Genomic DNA, 19637 nt, shown 5'->3' with positions numbered 1-19637 from the left:
GTTCCGGCACCGTTCAAGGTGAACCAGTAGTCTGACTCTGCATGAGGCAGCTTCCTTTCTCTTAAACAGCTCTTCATTTATAACCATGGGGACTGGAATCTTGCTTTATCTTTAAGGGAAGGGCCCACAGCTCAGTTGGGAGTGATATGGTATCCTTATAATAAACAAATGAACTATATTTTCTTTAGAAATAAGGAGGTTATAATACCTTAATAGGTAAAGCAAACCTACAAATCTCTCTTTCTCTGCTTGATGCTGTTTCTTTGGGGGCCCTTCTTGGAATGTTCCATATGGTGGCACAGCTAGGTCCACAAGATAAGATAAAGGGAGTAAGACCCTGGTACAGCAGCCTCAGTGTCTCCAAAGGGTCAGGAAGGTTCAGCTTTGGAATGTATTAGGTCATAGAAGTGATGGGTTGGTATTAGAATTTCTGGCTATAATCAGGCTGGCTAGATTTGAATGTAAGCAGCATAATGTCTAGGTAATACTTATGTGTAACTTTTAGATTGGAAGATGCTAATTTCTTTGTCTTGAAGAATATAAAAATGTAGACATCAGTGCCATGTGGCAGAGCTCCATCGAACATCATGGGAAACCGACTTCCTGTATGTTTCCTGACTAAATAAAGGCCTACCTTTTTGCTACAAGCCTGTGTCATCAATTTCTTCAGGATCCCTGGTCCAGCAGACCCCTAAATTCCCCATCAGGAGAGCACCTGATTTGGATGCAAAAGGTCCCTGGTTCAGTTCCCAACATCTCTGGGTAGAGCTTGGAACATCTTCCTTCTGAAACCCTGGAGAGTCACTGAGCAGGGCTGTCAACAGGCAGGTAAAAGGAGACTTTCCAGAGGGCCCTGGTCCAGCAGGGGGTCTGGACTCTTAGCTTTGATTTTTTTTTAATGATAAGTTTCTACGTGGTCTATGAGAAAAGATATAGACCTGTGAAATGAGCAAGCCTGCTGCTCCAAGTCCCACTTTGGAGTGGCTACTAAACTACCACTTCAGAGGGCGTGAGAGTGGTCTGACCAGAGCTCTTCCTGGATGTCCTCTTGCATGGAGCCCCAAAACTGCACATTGGGGAATGGTGGGGGGGGCACATTGCAGGAATTGAGGGAGCTTATGGCTTTCAGCAGTACTGCAGCATGCTTGTCGGCCCACCTTCCTCTCTCTCTGTCTGTCTGTGCAGATCCAGCATGAGTAGGGTTGCCAGGTCGGAGCCATCCAAAAACCTGAGAAAATGGGGGCAGGCCCTAGTGATGTCACAGGGCGGGCCCTAGTGATGTCATGGGGCGGGCCCTAGTGACGTCATGGGGCAGGCCCTAGTGACATCATGGGGCGGGCCCTAGTGATATCATTAAGCATGATACATTGTATCAACCACAGTTGCTTGGAGCATGCCATTCAAAAAAAATTCTCTGGAGATTAAAATAGAAATCTTACCTAAAATAGGGTGTTCCTAGGTCCATCTGAAGTGACAAGGTCATTCTTTCTCACAAGCTTAGGGTGATGCAAAATGGAAATGGACTGCCTTCAAGTTAGTCCCAGATAGGGTCTTCATGGTAAGCAGTATTCAGACAGAGGTGGTTTACTATTGCCTTCCTCTGAGTCTGAGAGGCAGTGACTGGCCCAAGGTCACCCAGTGAGCTTCATGGCTGTGTGGGGATTTGAACCCTGGTCTCCCAGGTCACAGTTCAACACCTTTAGGGAACATTTAATCTAGCTTCCTTGCTTCTGGCAAGAAGGGTTTATGTGCCCTCAGGCCAGGCCATTATTGGAAGAAAGGAGCCTAGTGTTGCAGAGATGTTAGATGGGAGCACAGATGGATGCTCCTGAAGGCAGCAATTATAAACATGCTTATTAAGGAACTAAGCCCCATAGAACTCAATAGGACTTACTTCTGAGTAGATACGGTAGCAGCCATGTTAAGGACAAGGGAGGACATTCTAGGCAAAACAGACAAATAATTGGGTGTCCGAACAAATTAAACCAGAACTATCACTAGAAGCTAAAATGATGAAACTGAGGTTATCATACTTTGGACACATAATGAGAAGACACGATTCACTAGAAAAGACAATAATGCTGGGAAAAACAGAAGGGAGTACAAAAAGAGGAAGGCCAAACAAGAGATGGATTGATGCGGTTAAAGGCACCACTGACCTATTGGCAGATAAGCTGGTGCAATTGTTTAGTATCAGGAGTCAGCCAACTGTCAGAAAATCTGTAAGTGTTCTGTTCAGAAAAATTCAGTGCTGCAAATCACCCCCACCTCACCCCAGTAAAATAAAATCAGGAATCCAGGGTATATTCTCCATTTCTGTACATCACAACACCAAGATATCACTGCTTGGGAGCTCTGTGAAGAGGCTATGTAGTGTGCAAAAGGCTAGAATTCTCACCCTTTTAATGTGTTTGTGTAAGTGTAATACATATCAGTATATATTGATATACACATCAATATATAATGCAATATATATCACCAAATATAACACATTGATTAAAGAGATACAAAAATTTGGCATCATTTCCAAACTTAAATAGTAAAAATAAAACTACAAAAAAAGGCACCCACAAAACATACAGGTGAGGCGCGTGCGTGAGGGTGATGATCTGATGGCCCATGGGTGGGTGGAGGCGAGCGGTGGCAGCGGAGGCTAGGCTGGGCCAGCCTGGCTCTCTTAGCCCCGGCCCGGACTCGGAGCCAGTTACCCTGGGGCTCAGGCTGCTGCAGTCTCTGGTTGGGGGCGGGGGGCCCCATCGCGGCCGCTGCCGTGGGTGGAGGCGAGTGGTGGCAGTGGATCCCAGGCTGGGCCGGCTCCCTCTTAGCCCCGGCCCGGTCCGGATTCGGAACCAGAGCCAGTTCCCCTGGGGCTCAGGCAGGCTGCAGTCTCTGGTTGGGGGGGGCATCACACGGCCGCTGCCGCGCCCAGCGTCTCAAGACGAGGCCCACGCCAGCGGGTGAAGCCAGCGGCCGTCCTCCTTTCCCAAGCCTTCTGCTGAGCCTGTAGGCCGCGTCGGCCCGTCTCGGCAGCGGTTGCTAGGAGACGGGTCCGACGCGGCTTGTCAGCCTCAGCAGGAGCCGTGGAGGGCAGGCTGGGCCGGCTCCTCCTTAGTCCAGTCGGTTCTCCTGCTCCGGACGGCCGGCCACTTCGCCCCTCCTGCTTGGTGCCGCTGGGGGGGGTCCATCGTGGCCGCTGCTGCCCAGCGGCGCCCACAGCAGGAGGGGTGAAGCCGGCGGCCGTCCTTTCTGGAGCAGGGGAACCGGCTCCGGGGCTAAAAAGGAGCCGGCCTGGCCTGCCCTCCACGGCTCCTGCTGAGGCTGACAAGCCGCATCGCCCCTCTCCTAGCAACCGCTGCCGAGACGGGCCGACGCGGCCTACAGGCTCAGCAGGAGGCTTGGGAAAGGATGGCCGCCGGCTTCACCCGCTGGCGTGGGCCTCGTCTTGAGACGCTGGGCGCGGCAGTGGCCGTGTGATGCCCCCCCCAACCCGAGACTGCAGCCTGCCTGAGCCCCAGGGGAACTGGCTGTGGTTCCAAATCCGGACCGGGCTGGGGCTAAGAGGGAGCCGGCCCAGCCTGGGCTCCACTGCCACCACTCGCCTCCACCCACGGCAGCGGCCGCGATGGGCCCCCCGCCCCCAACCAGAGACTGCAGCAGCCTGAGCCCCAGGGTAACTGGCTCCGAGACCGGGCCGGGGCTAAGAGAGCCAGGCTGGCCCAGCCTAGCCTCCGCTGCCACCGCTCGCCTCCACCCACCTATGGGCCATCAGATCATCACCCTCACGCACGCGCCTCACCTGTATGTTCTGTGGGTGGGTGGTGGCGGGCAAGGGCTGCTGCTGCTGGAGAGGTCCCTCTCCCTCACTGTGGCGGCTGCTCAAGTCCTGCCTGCCTGAGCAGCCTGAATGATAAAGAGCGAAAGTCGGCCAGCCGCAGCCCAACGTATGCGTGGTCAATCACGCATGCGTGGCTGAGGGGGCTAATGAAAACTGGAGATCCACCTTTTTAAAACAGGTATTGCCGGAGGCCGGAGACGGCCCCTTTTTCCCTGAGTCTCCGGCCGAAAACCGGAGACCTGGCAACCCTAAGCATGAGGACTAGCAGATCAAGGGAGCGCACAGAGCACTAAGGAACTTAGTAGGCATGCACATTAAACTGTTTCAGTGATGGGGACCTTTTATCCCCATTTTTACCTTTGCAACAACCCTGTGAGGTAGGTTAAGTGGAGAGTTAAGAACATAAGAAGAGCCTGCTGGATCAGGCTGTGATGAATGAGTTATGGTTTGGGAACTATAGTATGTAGTGTTGATTTGGCACAGCAGAAAATGAATTAACCTGATCCATATACAAGCAGAAAAACTGAATTTCTAAAAGTGCTGTGAAGGCAGGATGTTCTGTTAAGCTTGTTCATCCCATGTAGCAAGATACATTCAAGCTGGAATGTGTTGTGCCTAGAGGGAGGCAAGAACACAACGGAACAGTGCTCAAGGTTAGGAAGCTAGCCCAACGCGAGACAATGAAGTTCACTGAAACTGTTGCTAACAAGCAATAAGGGAGGGGCTATGTGTGAGGAGGATTTGGAGCCATATATCAATGTAATCTGTGTAGCTATGCTTTCAGACCAGGATTCTGGCGTTAGGCGAATTCTCGTCTCTCTTTTGCAAAAGATGTTTGGTAATTAATCAATAAAGGTGTTGTTTTATATCCCTGGTTTCTCATCTGGTGATTATTGAAGCTTCCTCCAGATGTAAAGAGCCTTTTGGCGTAACAAGGCCAGTGGCCCATCTAGTCCAGCGTCCCGTTCTCACAGGGGCCAACCAGATGCCTTGGGAATCCCATCAGCAAGAACACTTTCCCCTTGTGCAGCTTCCAGCTCCTGGTTTTCAGAAGCATACTGTAAGAACTCTCACTGGGGGGTCAACTCCCAGGCCTAGGTCAATTGATCCCAGCCAGGCACAACCCATGCCTACCTTACCAGGGCTGAGTCAAACTAATGCCAACGTTGCAAGGTAGGTAGACTGCCACCACCACTTAAACCTGATCATCCACTCTGGGCCAAGGGGAAACCCAAAGTGCCAAAAATAGACCTGCCAAAAGACAAGAGCCAAAGGTACACTCCTTGTCAGAATCTTAGTTTTACTTTTATGGGGGAAAGTCCAGCAACAGCCAGGAATTAATTAGCCAATCAGAGGGCTTTCTGATGATGAAATCTTCCACAGTTTTCATGCCTAAAGGTTTGAGGTACCAGGCTCAAGCTGATAAGCAGGTGTTCTTGCTCACTGCCTAATTAAAAGGCTTCAGCTGTGGGAACTGACAGTCTCACAGCCTTCTAGAGGCCCTAATTCAGGCAAGATGTTACCCCCACAATTCCTTGCCACAGAACCATTTTGATTAGCAAATATTAACAAACGAGGCATTCTTGACACGTTTCCCCCTTTAAGAAGACAAAATCAGAGGTTTAATACTCTGTTTCATCGTTGGCCAAACACAGGTTAGAAATGAACTAACAAGCAACTTTGTTGTTGTTATGTGCCTTCAAGTCCATTACGAATTATGGCGACCCTATGAATCAGTGACCTCCAACAGCATCTGCAGTGAACCACCCTGTTCAGATCTTGTAAGTTTAGGTCTGTAGCTTCCTTTATGGAATCAATCCATCTCTTGTTTGGCCTTCCTCTTTTTCTACTCCCTTCTGTTTTCCCCAGCATTATTGTCTTTTCTAGTGAATCATGTCCAAAGTATGATAACCTTAGTTTCATCATTTTAGCTTCTAGTGGTAGTTCTGGTTTAGGGTTGCCAGGTTCAAGGCCTGAGACTGATCCTGTATCTTTAGGAGAAGAGAAAGTCAGCCAAGTGCAGATGTTCTTTCAACCCTGTAATGGGAAAAACCACAAGGTGGAATTCTCCATTTCCCCTGCACAACTTTTAAAGATACAAAAGACTTCTTGGTTGCCAGGCCCAGCCTCCAAGAGGTATTTTGTATCTTTAAAAGTTGTGCAGGGGGAAGGGAGAATTCCACCTTGTGGTTTTCCCCATTACAGGGTTGCAAGAACACCTGCACTTGGCTGACCTTCTACAGATACAGGATCAGTCTCAGGCCTTGAACCTGGCAACCCTATTCTGGTTTAATTTGTTCTAACACCCAATTATTTGTCTTTTTCGCAGACCATGGTATCCGCAAATCTCTCCTTCAACATCACATTTCACATGAATTGATTTTTCTCCTCTCTGCTTTTTTCACTGTCCATCTTTCACATCCATACATAGAGATCAGGAATACCATGGTCTGAATAATCCTGACTTTGGTGTTCAGTGATACATCTTTGCATTTGAGGACCTTTTCCAGCTCTCTCATAGCTGCCCTCCCCAGTCCTAGCCTTCTTCTGATTTCTTGACTATTGTCTCCGTTTTGGTTAATTACTGTGCCGAGGTATTGATAATCCTTGACAAGTTTAATGTCCTCATTGTCAACTTTAAAGTTACATAAATCTTCTGTTGTCATTACTTTCATCTTTTTGATGTTCAGCTGTAGTACTGCTTTTGTGCTTTCCTCTTTAACTACAAGAAACTTACAACATAATTAAAAGAAACATTTTTATGCATCCTAAGCATGTCAGGCTACCTCTTTAGCCTAAATTAATAAAAAGCATTGAATCAAATGACTTAAAAAGAAGAGACTATTAAATGCAGCTCAAAAAGTATTCTAAAAAGACTTAGAAAAATGACCAAAAATTAAGAAAAGATAAAATGTGGGTCAACCCCAAAATCCACAGCATAGGTCAGCATAACTATTAAAATCAATAATCTGGAGCATAAGAAAAACCGATCAGATCAGGTGAGAAATCCAGAGCAAAACATCCTCCATAGATGAGCAGCTCAAATGTTTGTCTGGCTCTTGCTGTGAACAGCAACAGAAGCAAAGTCAGGTAAAACAGGGCTCCAGACCAACAAGTTACAACTGGAACCATTTCTCTTGGACAGCCAACTTGAAAAAGAATGTTTTGTGCACCATTTGGGCCTTCTCATCACTAAAAGATAACGTTTAAAATTTGTGCAGAAACCTTTTGTGTCTGGATGTTTAACTTTCCCGCCTCCTTCGATGAAATTAACCTTAGGGATGACCGGGGGGGGGGGGGGAGACAAAGCAGTTTACCATCGGAGTTACAGGTGACATCAGCATTGGAGAACACATCAACAATGATATTACAGTCGTGGTTCAATTTCTGCGGAACACAAGGTCTGTTACGTATATCAGACCGAAAGAAATACAGTCCCAAAGTTGCATCAGGAGCAGACTTCAGAGATCTTGCCAAAATTTCTCAATAGAAGTCTCTGTTGATAAAGCGGTGACATGTTCAGTTGACACAAGTGCCAGATTCTCACTCCTAATGCAGCCGAGGAGTTGAACCACAAACAACCCTTGCCCTGGACTAGGAAAAGCAGTCTTCCCCATAGTCTGCAGAATAGAATTCTGAGCCACACTGCCACTCAGGTCTTGAACAGGTAGGCAACTAGGCACAAGCCTTTCTGGTTGTGGCACAGGATCAGAGCAATCAGCTTCCTCCCAGATCTGACTCTGGGTATTATAGGAGGCTGGGCCCAATGTCTTGTAGGACCCTGCAGAGTTGAGTAGCGGAACGGAGAGTTTTGAGCGAGCTTATGTGTGTGTGTTTGAATCTTTGCTAAGATTCTACCTTCCCTGCAAATTAGTCAGAGAGAGACTTTAAGCTTTAAAATAAGAAACAACTACTTTATTCTGGAAGTACATACTTGATAGGAAAGAGTTCTAGATCTAGCTAACTAGCTATGTTGGAGCAGCAGACTCTGATCCCAGGGTCTGCCCTCATGCTTGTTGGAGAGGAGAGACAAAGGAAAGATGTCTGCTGTCCTCTGGAGAAAGAAGATGACTGTGAAGGAGGGAAGGAACTGGGATCAACATCCTTTGCATATCAGTCTAGCAGGAAGGGAGAGACAGCAGGAGATCAAAGGGATACGTATAGCCTAGCAACCAAGAGGTCTCCTCTCTAGCTACCCTTTTTAACCCCATGCAGCCTCAACCCACAAGTTGGAGTTAAACCTCATACATTCCAACAGGTATCACATTCAGGATACTTTTGAAACTGTTCAAAATCCAACAGAGTCATTAGGCTTTCTTCCCCTACCCTGTCGGGAACCCAGACTTTTAAGACCTCCGCCCGCTCAGTCACAGATGGTACCATCTCACAAGACAAATCTGGTTCAGATGCCGACTTTTCAGGCAAAGCAAAGTCTGGCTGAGCTGCAGTCTCTAACGCAGGCACACTGCTAGCCTGTCCGTTAAGGAGGGGCTGGTCTTCCCCCACTTCCCCTCGTAGCTGGAGCAGCTCTTCTGTAAGACATCAGCAGTGCTTGGCTGAGTCTCAAACAGTAATTTACTCTCTTACTCCTTGGCTGACTACCTTTGGATGAGACATCACTTAGGGTCTCGGGAACATATACTTCCTCTGCTTCACAGGGCAACACAGTCCGAAGTTCAGGGTTCGAAATCTCCTTCTCACATCCCCGCCACCAGGGATCTCTGTAGCAGTAGGAAATCCAAGAGTCCCTTTCAGTTCTCCCCCTTCACTCAGCCAAACTTCTTCCCCTCCCGTGCCGGTTTCGGTTGTTAAGGGGGATGCCTTGACAGCTGCGTTGCTAAGAGTGTTATCTCTGGCTCGTAAATCCTCAGAAGCAACGAGCCTCTGTTCATTTCTAGCATTAACTGTTTGCTCATAACTTTTCAGTTCTCTAGAAGCAGACTCAAACTGCAGTGGGTCATTCACCCATCCTGCAACCCGTACAGAGTTCACAAATATTCTTTCACTGGGGTGAGTCTGAACTCCCACAGCCGATTGAATTCGTAGCAACACTTCTTTGGGACAGGGCTGCCTTTCCGCCCCTTCCCTGCTCTACATCTTTGCAAAGATTGAGACAAAGTCACCTTCCTGGGCACCACAGGAACAACTGAAGGTGAAGTAGGGCTATTATCCAACGAACTGTGTGCAGAAAAAGTCCATTGAGTAGACGTGCTTCCTTCAGATGACCAGTCAGAAATGTCTGGAGACTCAAGCTACGCTGAATTTCACACACACCATATTGGAGCAACGTTTGGAGCTCCACCTGTGTTACTGGCATTCCTTTTAGCCAGCTTGTGGTAGTCCCTCTTTTGGTGGCCGACTCCCTTGCAGAAAAAACAGGGTTGTCGTCCCTCTGGTCGGTTCCATGACCAACTGTTCTAGGGACAAATGAGCACATAAAGTCAAGGTCAAATAAAACATGATGTATTCTGAAAAATATGCAGAAATAAATAGTGGAAAATATGGTCTATGGCTGATAGCCAACAGAATGCGCAATAACGACCAATTTCTACTGTACATGCAATTTACTCCCACAAATCGTGATGTAAATTGCTTGCTGTGCTGACAAGGTATACATGCACTCCCAATGACAACACAGTAATAAATTACAAAGGTATTGTAATACAGAAGTATAAAACGTGATGATAAAATATGCCACATATCTCAAATAATTTGCCAGATGCATCTTGACTTGAGACAAGTCTTCTTCAGTGGCATCTATTTGGAGAGCTTCTCTTTGGGCATGAATTTAGATAAGGGAATACTTAAAAATATAAAAAATATGGGAGGGGAGAGGAACAGGAAAGGTAAGTCTGTTTGCATGGTTATTGAGTTCAATGGGATTTACTCTCATGCAATCATGCTTAGGATAAGTAAAACTGACCATGGAGGAGGAGGAAGAAGGGGCAGAAGAGGGAAGGAGAGGGAAGGACAGGGGAGGGAATTGGAAAGGAAGGAAGGAGGGGGAAAGAAGGGGTATGGAGGATGGGATAGGAGGGAGTAGGAGAGGAGGGCAGGTTTGTTCATTTGCATGCTTATTGAGTTCAATGGGATTTACTCCTGTGCAATCATGCTTAGGATAGGTAAAACACCATGGGGGAGGGGGAGGAGAAGTTGGGGATTGGAAGGGGAGGGGGAGGAGAGGGGAAGGGTGAAGGAAGGGGGAGGGAAGGGGCAAGAGGAAGGGGATAGGAGGGAGGAGGAGGAGAGGGCAGATTTGATCATTTGCATGCTTTTTGAGTTCAGTGGGATTTACTCCTGTGCAATCATACTTAGGATAGGTGAAACTGACCTCGGGGAGGGGCAGGGAGGAAAGGGGAGGAGATTGGTGGGTGGGCACTGGGCAGAGGGGAAGCCCCTTTGCTTTCCAAAAGGAAAACATTTATTTATTTATTTATTTATGATTTGATTTATATATCAAACAAAACATTGTTAACTTATCATTCCTTTTCAGGGTTTCCCCCACCTTTTTATTCTACAGCAGGCACATGTAGCCTCCCACACAAATTTAAACCAAATCTGTCCCTGGCTGCATCCACACCAGATCTTTATTTTACCTTCGGCAGTCATGGCTTCCCCCCAAAAATCCTGGAAAGTGTAGTTAGTGAAGGGTGCTGAGAGTTGCTAGGAGACACCCTGTTCCCCTCACTGAGCTTCAATCAGAGCGGCTGACTGTTAAACCCCTCTGGCCACTGGAGCTCTGTCAGGGGAATAGGGGTCTCCTAACAACTCTCAGCACCCTTCACAAACTGCACTTCCCAGGATTCTTTAAAGTGGAAAAAATGTCTGTCATGGGTGTGGCCCCCAGTAGCCAAGCCAAACAGCTGCTAGTCTGGCATTTATAACACTGACAGTTGGTGTCAAGAACGCCTGGTTGAAAGGTTAAAATCTAAAAGCTGGTGCAAAACACAGTGGCAAGACTGCTCACTTGGGCAGGGTATTGCCAACATGTCACCCTGCTACTGAAAGAATTGCACTGGCTGCCCATTTGCTACCTGGCCAAGTTCAAGGTTCTAGTTTCGGTGTACAAAGCCCTATACAGCTCGGGACCAGGACACCTGAAAGACCGTCTTACCCCTTATATACCCAGTCGATCACTGCGCTCTGCAGGTGAGGACCTCCTGCAGATACCATCTTATCAGGAGGTCTGTTCCACACAACATAGGAAATGGGCCTTTAGTGTGGTGGCACCTACCCTGTGGAATTCCCTCCCCTTAAATATTAGGCAGGCATCATCTCTGTTATCTTTTTGGCGCCTTTTGAAGACTTTCAAAAGAGAGCTTCGGCTATGGGGCAGTATACAAATGCAATAAATAAACAAATTTCCTCTTTCAACAAACCTTTTAAGTTGAGACCTATCCCAGTCTGCATCTGTGTTGGAATTGCTTTGTAATATGTTTTTTTAAAAAACCAATATGTGTTTTAACCCCTTTTAAAATATGTTTTAAAAGCTTTTTTTTTTAATGTTTTTAAAGTTGTTTTGGTTTGGTGTATTTTAGGGTCTGTTTTGATGCTGTTTTGATGCATTTTTAGCACTTCTGTTTGCCGCCCTGGGCTCCTGCTGGGAGGAAGGGCGGGATATAAATCAAATAATAAATAATAAATAAATAAATAAAATGGGTCTGTAGCAAGGAATTGTGGGGTGAAACATCCTGTCTGAAATGGAACCCTTGAGAGGGGATATATCTTGTCTGAAACGAACCTTTGAGAGACCATGAAATTGCAGTTCTCACAGTTGAAGCTGGTTAATTAAGCTACAAGCAAGAACACCTGCTTATCAGCGTAGACAGTACTTCAAGGCCTGGGAAGGTTGGTGAGTGCATGACTGGTGGTTGTGAAAGCTCCAGGAGAGTTCATCATCAGAAAAACCCCTGATTGGCTAATTAATTCTGTCTGTTGCTGGGCCTTTCCTCATAAGAATAGGACGTAGAGCTTAGGCTTTTGTTCCTTTAGGTTGCTGATGTTACTTGTGTGGGGCTCCATGTTTTCTCTGTTATCCAAGCTATACATCTCTGGGGAGATATGGAACCATGAAGTTATTTTGCTGTTTACCTCTTTGTAAGTATAAATTAGGCTACACAGTTTTGTTGTTCTGTTTTGTGACTGTAACTCTCTATTTTATGTGGCCCTCAGGGGTGTGGGTTTTAAGGAACTATTTGCTACTACATTTGTGCACTTTTATTTTATAAAGCTATGTTGTATTTACCAGTGTGTGTTCACTGCAGGGAGATTTTGCTTGAAATCCAGCATCAAGGCCAATTAGCCATGGACTACCGTATATTTGGATATTTTGCCTAAGTCTTCAAGATAAGGAGTACACTCTTGGCTCTTGGATCCTTGGCAGATCTATTTCTGGCACTTTGGGTTCCTCCTTGGCCCAGAGTGGGTGACCAGGATTAAGGGGTGGTGGCAGTCTATCCACCTTGCAGGGTTGGTGTTGGTTTGCACAGCCCTGGTAAGGGAAGCACAACCAATTGTCCTGGGTGTGGGAACTGAGTCCTCGGATTGAGCTGGGATCGGTTCATGACAGTTGGTTCTTACTGAGCATGCCTGCGCTTTTATAGACTCGTGTTAAATTTCTGAATGAATATCAGCCATGCATTTTTTACTTTTAAACTACAGAAGATGAAGGCCAGAGTATGGGGCAAGGTCAATAGTAGGATTACATGTACTCTGTGTATATGGCTGAAGATCACTTTAGTTAGACCAGGGCCAAAATCTATGGGTTTTTATATTGCTCCTGCCTGAACAGGCAGCATTTTACAGAAGACCTACATGTGTTTTAAGAAGAACTGAATTCTTCCTGTCTTAGAGTTGCATTGCAATTAAGAAATGCAATCTTCAGTTCATCCAAGATGGTTCAGGAATTTTTCTGGTGTGCACTGGGGATCCCAAGGTCCTTTTGATGGCCGTGGCTTGGTGACAATAGGCGCTTGGTGTGTCGAGCTGAGCCTTTTCTATTGTGGCTCCTACGCTTTGGAATTTGTTGCCAACTGACCTCCATCAGGCCCCCTCCCTGCTATGATTTTGGCGGACCTTGAAAACCTGGCTCTTTACCCAGGCGTGGGAAGGGGATTAGGCTGGCAGATTGCAGTTCTTGGGGGGTTTAAATGCTTAAGCTTTTAATTTTTAGGATTTTGATTATGTTTATATGAAATGTACTTGTGTTTGGTTGTAAATTGCCCGGAGTGGCAGATTAACCTCTGCCAGATGGGCATCTAACAAAACAAAACAAAACAAACCCACCAACCCACCCACCCACAAACCAACCCACCCACCCACAAACCAACATCCAACTGGGGTCTGGATTATTTTTCTCATTTTGCTTTGAATTTTAGATTCTTTCTGAGTATTTTGTGTATCAGCATGAAAACTTGAGGGTTACTAAGCAAGCATTTCTGAGTTCAGGACTACAAGTTTTGTAAGATTTTCTTTGGAAATGAGCTAGTGGAAAGTAGCAGAATGGCAAGGGGGGATATTTTCAATTTAACATGGTGGAATGTGAAAAATCCATGCTGGCTATAGTATACAGCCATCTTGTGTCTGTATAATACCCCATTTTAAAACAGCTGCATTGGTAGCCAGGTCATGCTTGTGTTTATAGCCACAAACGTCTTACATCCCAAATATCTGAAAGACTGTCTCCTTCCCTACAGACCCTCTCGGGTGTTGAGATCAGCAAACGCCGGGCCCTTTTGGTAGTTCTGCCACCCTCAGAAGCTCAGGCAGGTGGAGGCCCAGAAGAGGGCATTCTCTGTGGAACTCCTAAGTTGTGGAACTCCCTCCCCACCAAGGTGTGTCGGGCACTTCACTGTACAGTTTTAGGCGAATGCTGAAGGCGCACCTCGATACCCTGGCCTCCGACACCTGAGAGTGTGTAGTTTGGAAGTCCCACCCTATTCTGGGATTTGGGGTTGCTTTTTTTTCTATGCTGTATTTTTTTATTGTTGTAACGCGCCCCAGGTCCTCTGGGTGAAGGGTAGCTAATACATGTTACTAATAATCATGACTATACGTACCTGCCACTTCCACAGCAGAGAGAGAGTAATCCAGAAGCAGGAATAATGACCCATCTTGCAAAAATGAGAACAGTTGAGGAAATGAAATCCCCACAGAAGAATGGAGATCCAGCAGGAGAACTCAGATAGGAGGAATTTCTCAAGCCTCAAATCACTGTTGTTATGAGCACCTCCATCACTGAGCACCAAGATACTTCAGAGGTGCCAGCACATGCCTCTGCTCGGTAGAATGATAGCTGCTGCAGACGGTGGTGTCTTTATAATTGCACAGATATACAGGCTCAGTCGGTGGAAAGGCTCATAGCCTTCTCAATAGATCCTGCTCCCCCATTAGGTTTCCAGGGGGCCCTCAAAGCCATGATTATGGCCCTCATTGTTTTATATTGTATTTTATTGTATTGATGTACGTCGCCTAGAGTGGCTGTTAATTCGGCCAGATAGGCAACTCATAAATAAAATTTTATTATTGTTATTATTTATTATAGCACTGAGAGCAAGTCAAACCTCCTTCTCCCATCTCCAGCTGAAGGCAAGCCTGGTTCTTGGCCAGGGGAGGGGGAAAGGGACTGCTGTCTTCTACTGGAAGCATCACCAGCTAGTCATTTCTATGGGCAACGCACACCGGGGCCAACTCTGTCATAGTAAATGATTAACAGTAGTCAATGATTGTCTGGGGCCATTAACAAAGGGCCTGGAATTGTAGCTCTGAGGAGGGTCTCCTAACTACTTTCAGCATGTGAACAAACTGCTCTTCTGGGGATACTTGGGGAGGAAACCTCGACTGGTAAAGTGGTGTAAGGGTGCATCAAATGTATGCTGTGGATGTTTTCCATATTTGGAGGAAATAAATAACTAGCACACACTACTTCAATTTTATTTTTTGCTTAGCTCCAGGTTTTTCCTTGTTCCAAGGCCTTTGTTCATCTTCTGTTTGAGAGAAAGGATGTCTTGCCTTGAACATGTCCCTTCTTGCATTTTGAAGCTTTTTGTCACAATTTCCCTCTAAACCAGTTCTCTAAGGATAACCTGTATCTCATCAATATTTTATTTCTGCTTATTTTCAGGTGAGACTCAGTTTATTCTTATTTACACACACACACACACGCACACACACACACTCTTTTTCCGCATGTAGAGGTTCTTTCACAGAGCAAATATACAGGGCTGTTCCTTCTAACCCCTAATTTTACTGTTTTTTTTTACTAACCCCAAGTTTACTGTTAGACCACTTGATCTTTTTAATATAAAAAAACTAAAAAACAATTAAACAAAATTGATCCCATTCTCTTCTCTTCCTATTTGTTTCTCCACTATTGCTAAAGCTATTTTACTCTAAACGCTTGCCTTTATCTGGGCTAATTGCCTGTTTAGACTGGCCTGAACCTTGTATCTAGGATACCAGACTGATTCCAGCTAACATGCTTTCAGAACCATCAGGGCCTGTTGCCCTGGAATTCCATTCTGGATTGGTGGCCATTTCTGATTTTAAAGACTATGTACATTTTTCTTCCAGCTCAGTCTCTTTCCATATTCCAAACATTTGTACGGTTTCTCGCTAGTGTGAATCCTTTTGTGGGAACAAAGGTGAGAACTGGCTCCAAAGCTCTTTCCACATTCTAAGCATTTATATGGCTTCTCCCCTGTATGAATTCTTTGATGATTAGTGAGAGATGTCTTGTGACTGAAGCTCTTTTCACACTCCAAGCATTTCTCCCCAGTGTGAATTATTTTGTGGAAAGCAAGCTCAGAACTGACTCTGAAGTTCTTTCCACATTCTAAATATTTATACGGTTTCCCCCCAGTATGAATTCTTGCATGGATAGTCACTTTATAACAGGAAGCAAAGCTCTTTCTACATTCCAAGCATTCATACAGTTTCTTTTTGGTATGGGCTTTGCCATTTTTGTTAAGATTGAGACTTTTCCAATAACCAAAAGTATTACAGTACTACTTTTGTTTCTTTCATCTGTTTTTTCTCGGACTGAAATTTCGTGGTAGTCACTGCCCCGAGAAGCAAATGATTCCTTCCTCCTCTTCTCTTCTGCTTCAGTTTCCCCTCTTCCTAGATCTGTCTTTTTCTGATATTTCTTTCCTGCCTAGTTCTCTCTTATTCTTGACTCCAATTCGTTACCATCTGCAAGGAAGAGAGAAGCAGTTAAGTGCCTGAGGAAAAAATGTCCTCCTCTGCTCTTCCCTCTTCTTAGATCTGTCTTTTTCAGATATCTCTTTCCCACATAATTCTCCCTCATTCTTGGTTCTCATACATTGCCCCCTTCAAGGAAGAGAGAAGTTGATAAGAGCCTGAGGAAACCATGGCTCCACAAATGATTAAACAACTTCAATATTGGGCAGTTGGGCAACGTCAGGCTCTTGGGATCCTAAGAAGGCTGTCATCTGTATTTGTATTTATTGCAACTCTTAATGTTTCCTTCTGCTGATTGACATATTGTTTTGATTACGTTATTATTTATTTATGTACTTTATATCCCACCTTTCCTTCCAGTAGAAGCCCAGGGCAGCAAAGAAAAACACTAGAAAAAACCCTCTAAAACATCATAAAATATATTAAAACATATTTAAAAACATATTAAAATGAAACCCCTTTAAAAACATATTTTTAAAAAACCTTTAAAAAATCTTAAATAGCAATTCCAACATATATGTAGACTGTTGAGGTTTTCACATGTTGTATTGATGTCTAACCATTTTGTTTCTACTCGTCAAGTTTTTTTTAACAATATGTTTTTTAACCCTTTTGAAAAGATGTTTTAAAAGCTTTTTAAAAAAATGTTTTTAAAGTTGTTTTGTTTTGGTGTATTTTAAGGTCTGTTTTGATGTGTTTTTAGCGCTTCTGTTTGCCGCCCTGGGCTCCTGCTGGGAGGAAGGGCGGGATATAAATCAAATAATAAATAAATAAAGTTTTATTTGACTGAAATGGGAGATATGTTTCAAATAAATACATATGGATATATCCTACTTGTCAGAAAGAAGAGAGACTGAAGTGCTGAAATTTAGGATGTTTGAAAAAATGCTCTGTGTGTGGGTAAACACCCCCCCCCCCATGATAGGCTGCCAAACCTTGTAGCCTGGAAGGAAGGAAGGAATGTGAAGTGTTGAAATATAGGAAATGTGCAGATGTAGGGAGGTCTCTTCTTACTCCCTTTTCCTGTTACAAGGGTTGCCAAAGTGGTGCTCTCCAGAGCTTGTTGAACTCCCATTTCCATCAGCATGGACAACAGTCACAGATGATGAGTCAATCTCTGGAGAGCACCATGATGACTATCCCTGTCCTATAATGGTCTTTCCCCCCTCCCCCCAAAAAAGAATGATTTGCTGCCACCCCCCACAGGTCTGGGGAAGAGGATATATTAAGAGGGAAGCTTTGGGCTTCTCTTCCCAAAGTCCAAAATGTCAAATGTTATGTCTTGTGAGCTATTGTAGAAACCAAAGTGAAGCTTAGCTACGCTGTGTTAGCAAATGGGGAAACATTTTAGAGAGAAATTTCAGAGAATGGTCTTTAAAAGGAAATGTGAAGCAAAATATCAAAACATAAAAAATATTTTGGGGGGGGCAAAAAAGCAGGTTATGCAAGAGCATCTTTGAACTCCAGATAAGATATTTCCAGGACAGCAAAAGCCTCACATATTTGTGGAAATTTGAGAGCAGTAAAAGTCAGCCTTTCTTTTGAGACTGATGTGTTTTCTGGCAACCAGACGATGAGCAAGAGGCTAGTTCCAGCTTCCTAACAACTCTAAAATGTACCTCTCAAATGATCTGGCCAGTTTAACCTAGTTGGGCCTCTCTTTACAAGGGCAGAATTGGAAGATGCACACTCAGAGAAATAACTTTAGGTAACTGCCCATTCAAGGTAAGCGTAGAAGGGTAATAATCCCAGATGAAGTAGGTGGCACTACATCAGAATAACCAGGTGTATTACATGAAGAAATATTGAATTCCAAAATGGATATTGCGCTCCAACGTGCAGCCAAGCCAAGACAGGCCAGAGTCCCACAATTCTCCTCCATGACTTCCTTGTGCAGAGCTCTCCGGTCAGGCTCCAGCAGGGCCCACTCCTCTTCCCTGAAATACACAGCCACATCCTCAAAGACCACTGGACCCCAAATGAGCAACAAGACATTTCCATCCCCTAGATAACATGAAGTTAAGGTGAGATGGCTGGTCATTGTTCTCAGGACTGGAACCTTCTTAAATGGCATTCACAGCTTTTCTTATGGGAAAATTTAAGAGAAGCACAGAGAAGGAGAGTCACTGAGGCCCAGGGAGGAGAGCAGGGGACAGAGGCACCCAGGCTGCTTCCAGCCTCTCCCCTATTGAGTCTTCCCCCTACCTGATTCCATGCAACAACGGCAGCTTCCCCTCCACCACAAAGAGAAGGTTTAGTAGACCTTGCTGACATCATTCCATAACCTGTGCCCAGAAGCCTTTAGTATATGCTTGTCTCAGAGGATAAACAATATTTGTCTAATTACACTGAAGTCATCTAGATAGAAGGAACAGAAATGGAATGACAAAATAAAAACCCTCAGGTGTTTGATATCAAGGGTAGCCAACACGGTGCCATCCAGAAGTTGCTGACTCCCAACTCACTTCAGCCCCAGCCAACATGGTGAATGGTCAGTGATGATGGGAGTTTTACTTCAACAACATGTAGAGGTCACCACGTTGGCTTTCCCTGATCTAGATGAAACCCTCTCATCTGCTGCTCTTCCTGCTTCTTCTCCTCTGCCTAGCTCAGGAGGAAACTTTCCGCCAGGGCCACCGCTGGGGAACTGGTCTCCACTCCACATTTCCTCACCCAGGTCTCTGATTTTGCTGGAAGGACAGCCAGGAACTGCTCCAGGATCACCAGTTCCAGGATCTGGTTCTTTGTGTGTCACTCTGGCCTGAGCCACCAATGGCAAAGTAGATGGTGTTGACGGCAAGCCTCTCAGGGCCCCACTGCCTCCTGGTAGCAGAAATGCCTGAACTGCTGGGACTGGACATCTAAGAAGAGGTTGTCCTCCCCCAAGATCTTCTGCATGTTTCCCCCACAGAATTTCTCCACACAGGTCCCAGTCTTGATGGCATCAGGGCCTTTTCCTGCTTCAGGGATAGCTTAGTCTTGCTTTTCCATCTTTGATCTGTGGGTAAGAAGATGCAGCATCTGTCCTGCTGATGTATCCCTCACAATTCTTTCTCCTCTGTTCGCTCTCCCTCTCCCAGCCTATCACTGAGCCCTCATCCCTTTTGTTATTTATGTCCTTTTTGGAATTAGTTTTTGGGTTCTGAGGTGATGAACCAAATGAGGAGAATCGCTTACTGTTCGAGCCAAAGTTTGGTTCCAGGGAGCCATGGAGATTATTATGCCTAGTTGAATGCTGGAGGAGCAGGAAGGGCGCTGGCGAAGCATCCTTGAAAGGGAGGATTGTTCTTCCTGCCATGTAACCTTTCAGATAAACCAGTGATGGGGCCTAAATTTTCTTTTGCAGATGGGAGCTTGGATGGTTGACAGCTCTCTGATAGCAGTTCCAAAGGGGCCCTGAGACAAGCTATCTTTACCTTTTTATGCTTTTAATACAAGAGGTTGCTTACTTTCAGTCAGGCAACCAGGAGAAGCAGGGAGGCCCCAATGGTCACACAAACCAGCACCTTGGTCCAGTAGCTAACAGGCAGCCAGTGTAATTTCTTCAGCAGCCGGGTAACATGTTGGCAATACCCTGACCCAGTGAGCAGTCTTGCCACCA

The sequence above is a fragment of the Rhineura floridana genome, chromosome 3 (genome assembly GCF_030035675.1).
Source record: "Rhineura floridana isolate rRhiFlo1 chromosome 3, rRhiFlo1.hap2, whole genome shotgun sequence".
Classification (NCBI taxonomy): domain Eukaryota; kingdom Metazoa; phylum Chordata; class Lepidosauria; order Squamata; family Rhineuridae; genus Rhineura; species Rhineura floridana.
The sequence above is the reverse complement of the archived record's forward strand: the minus strand, read 5'-3'. Positions refer to the sequence as shown.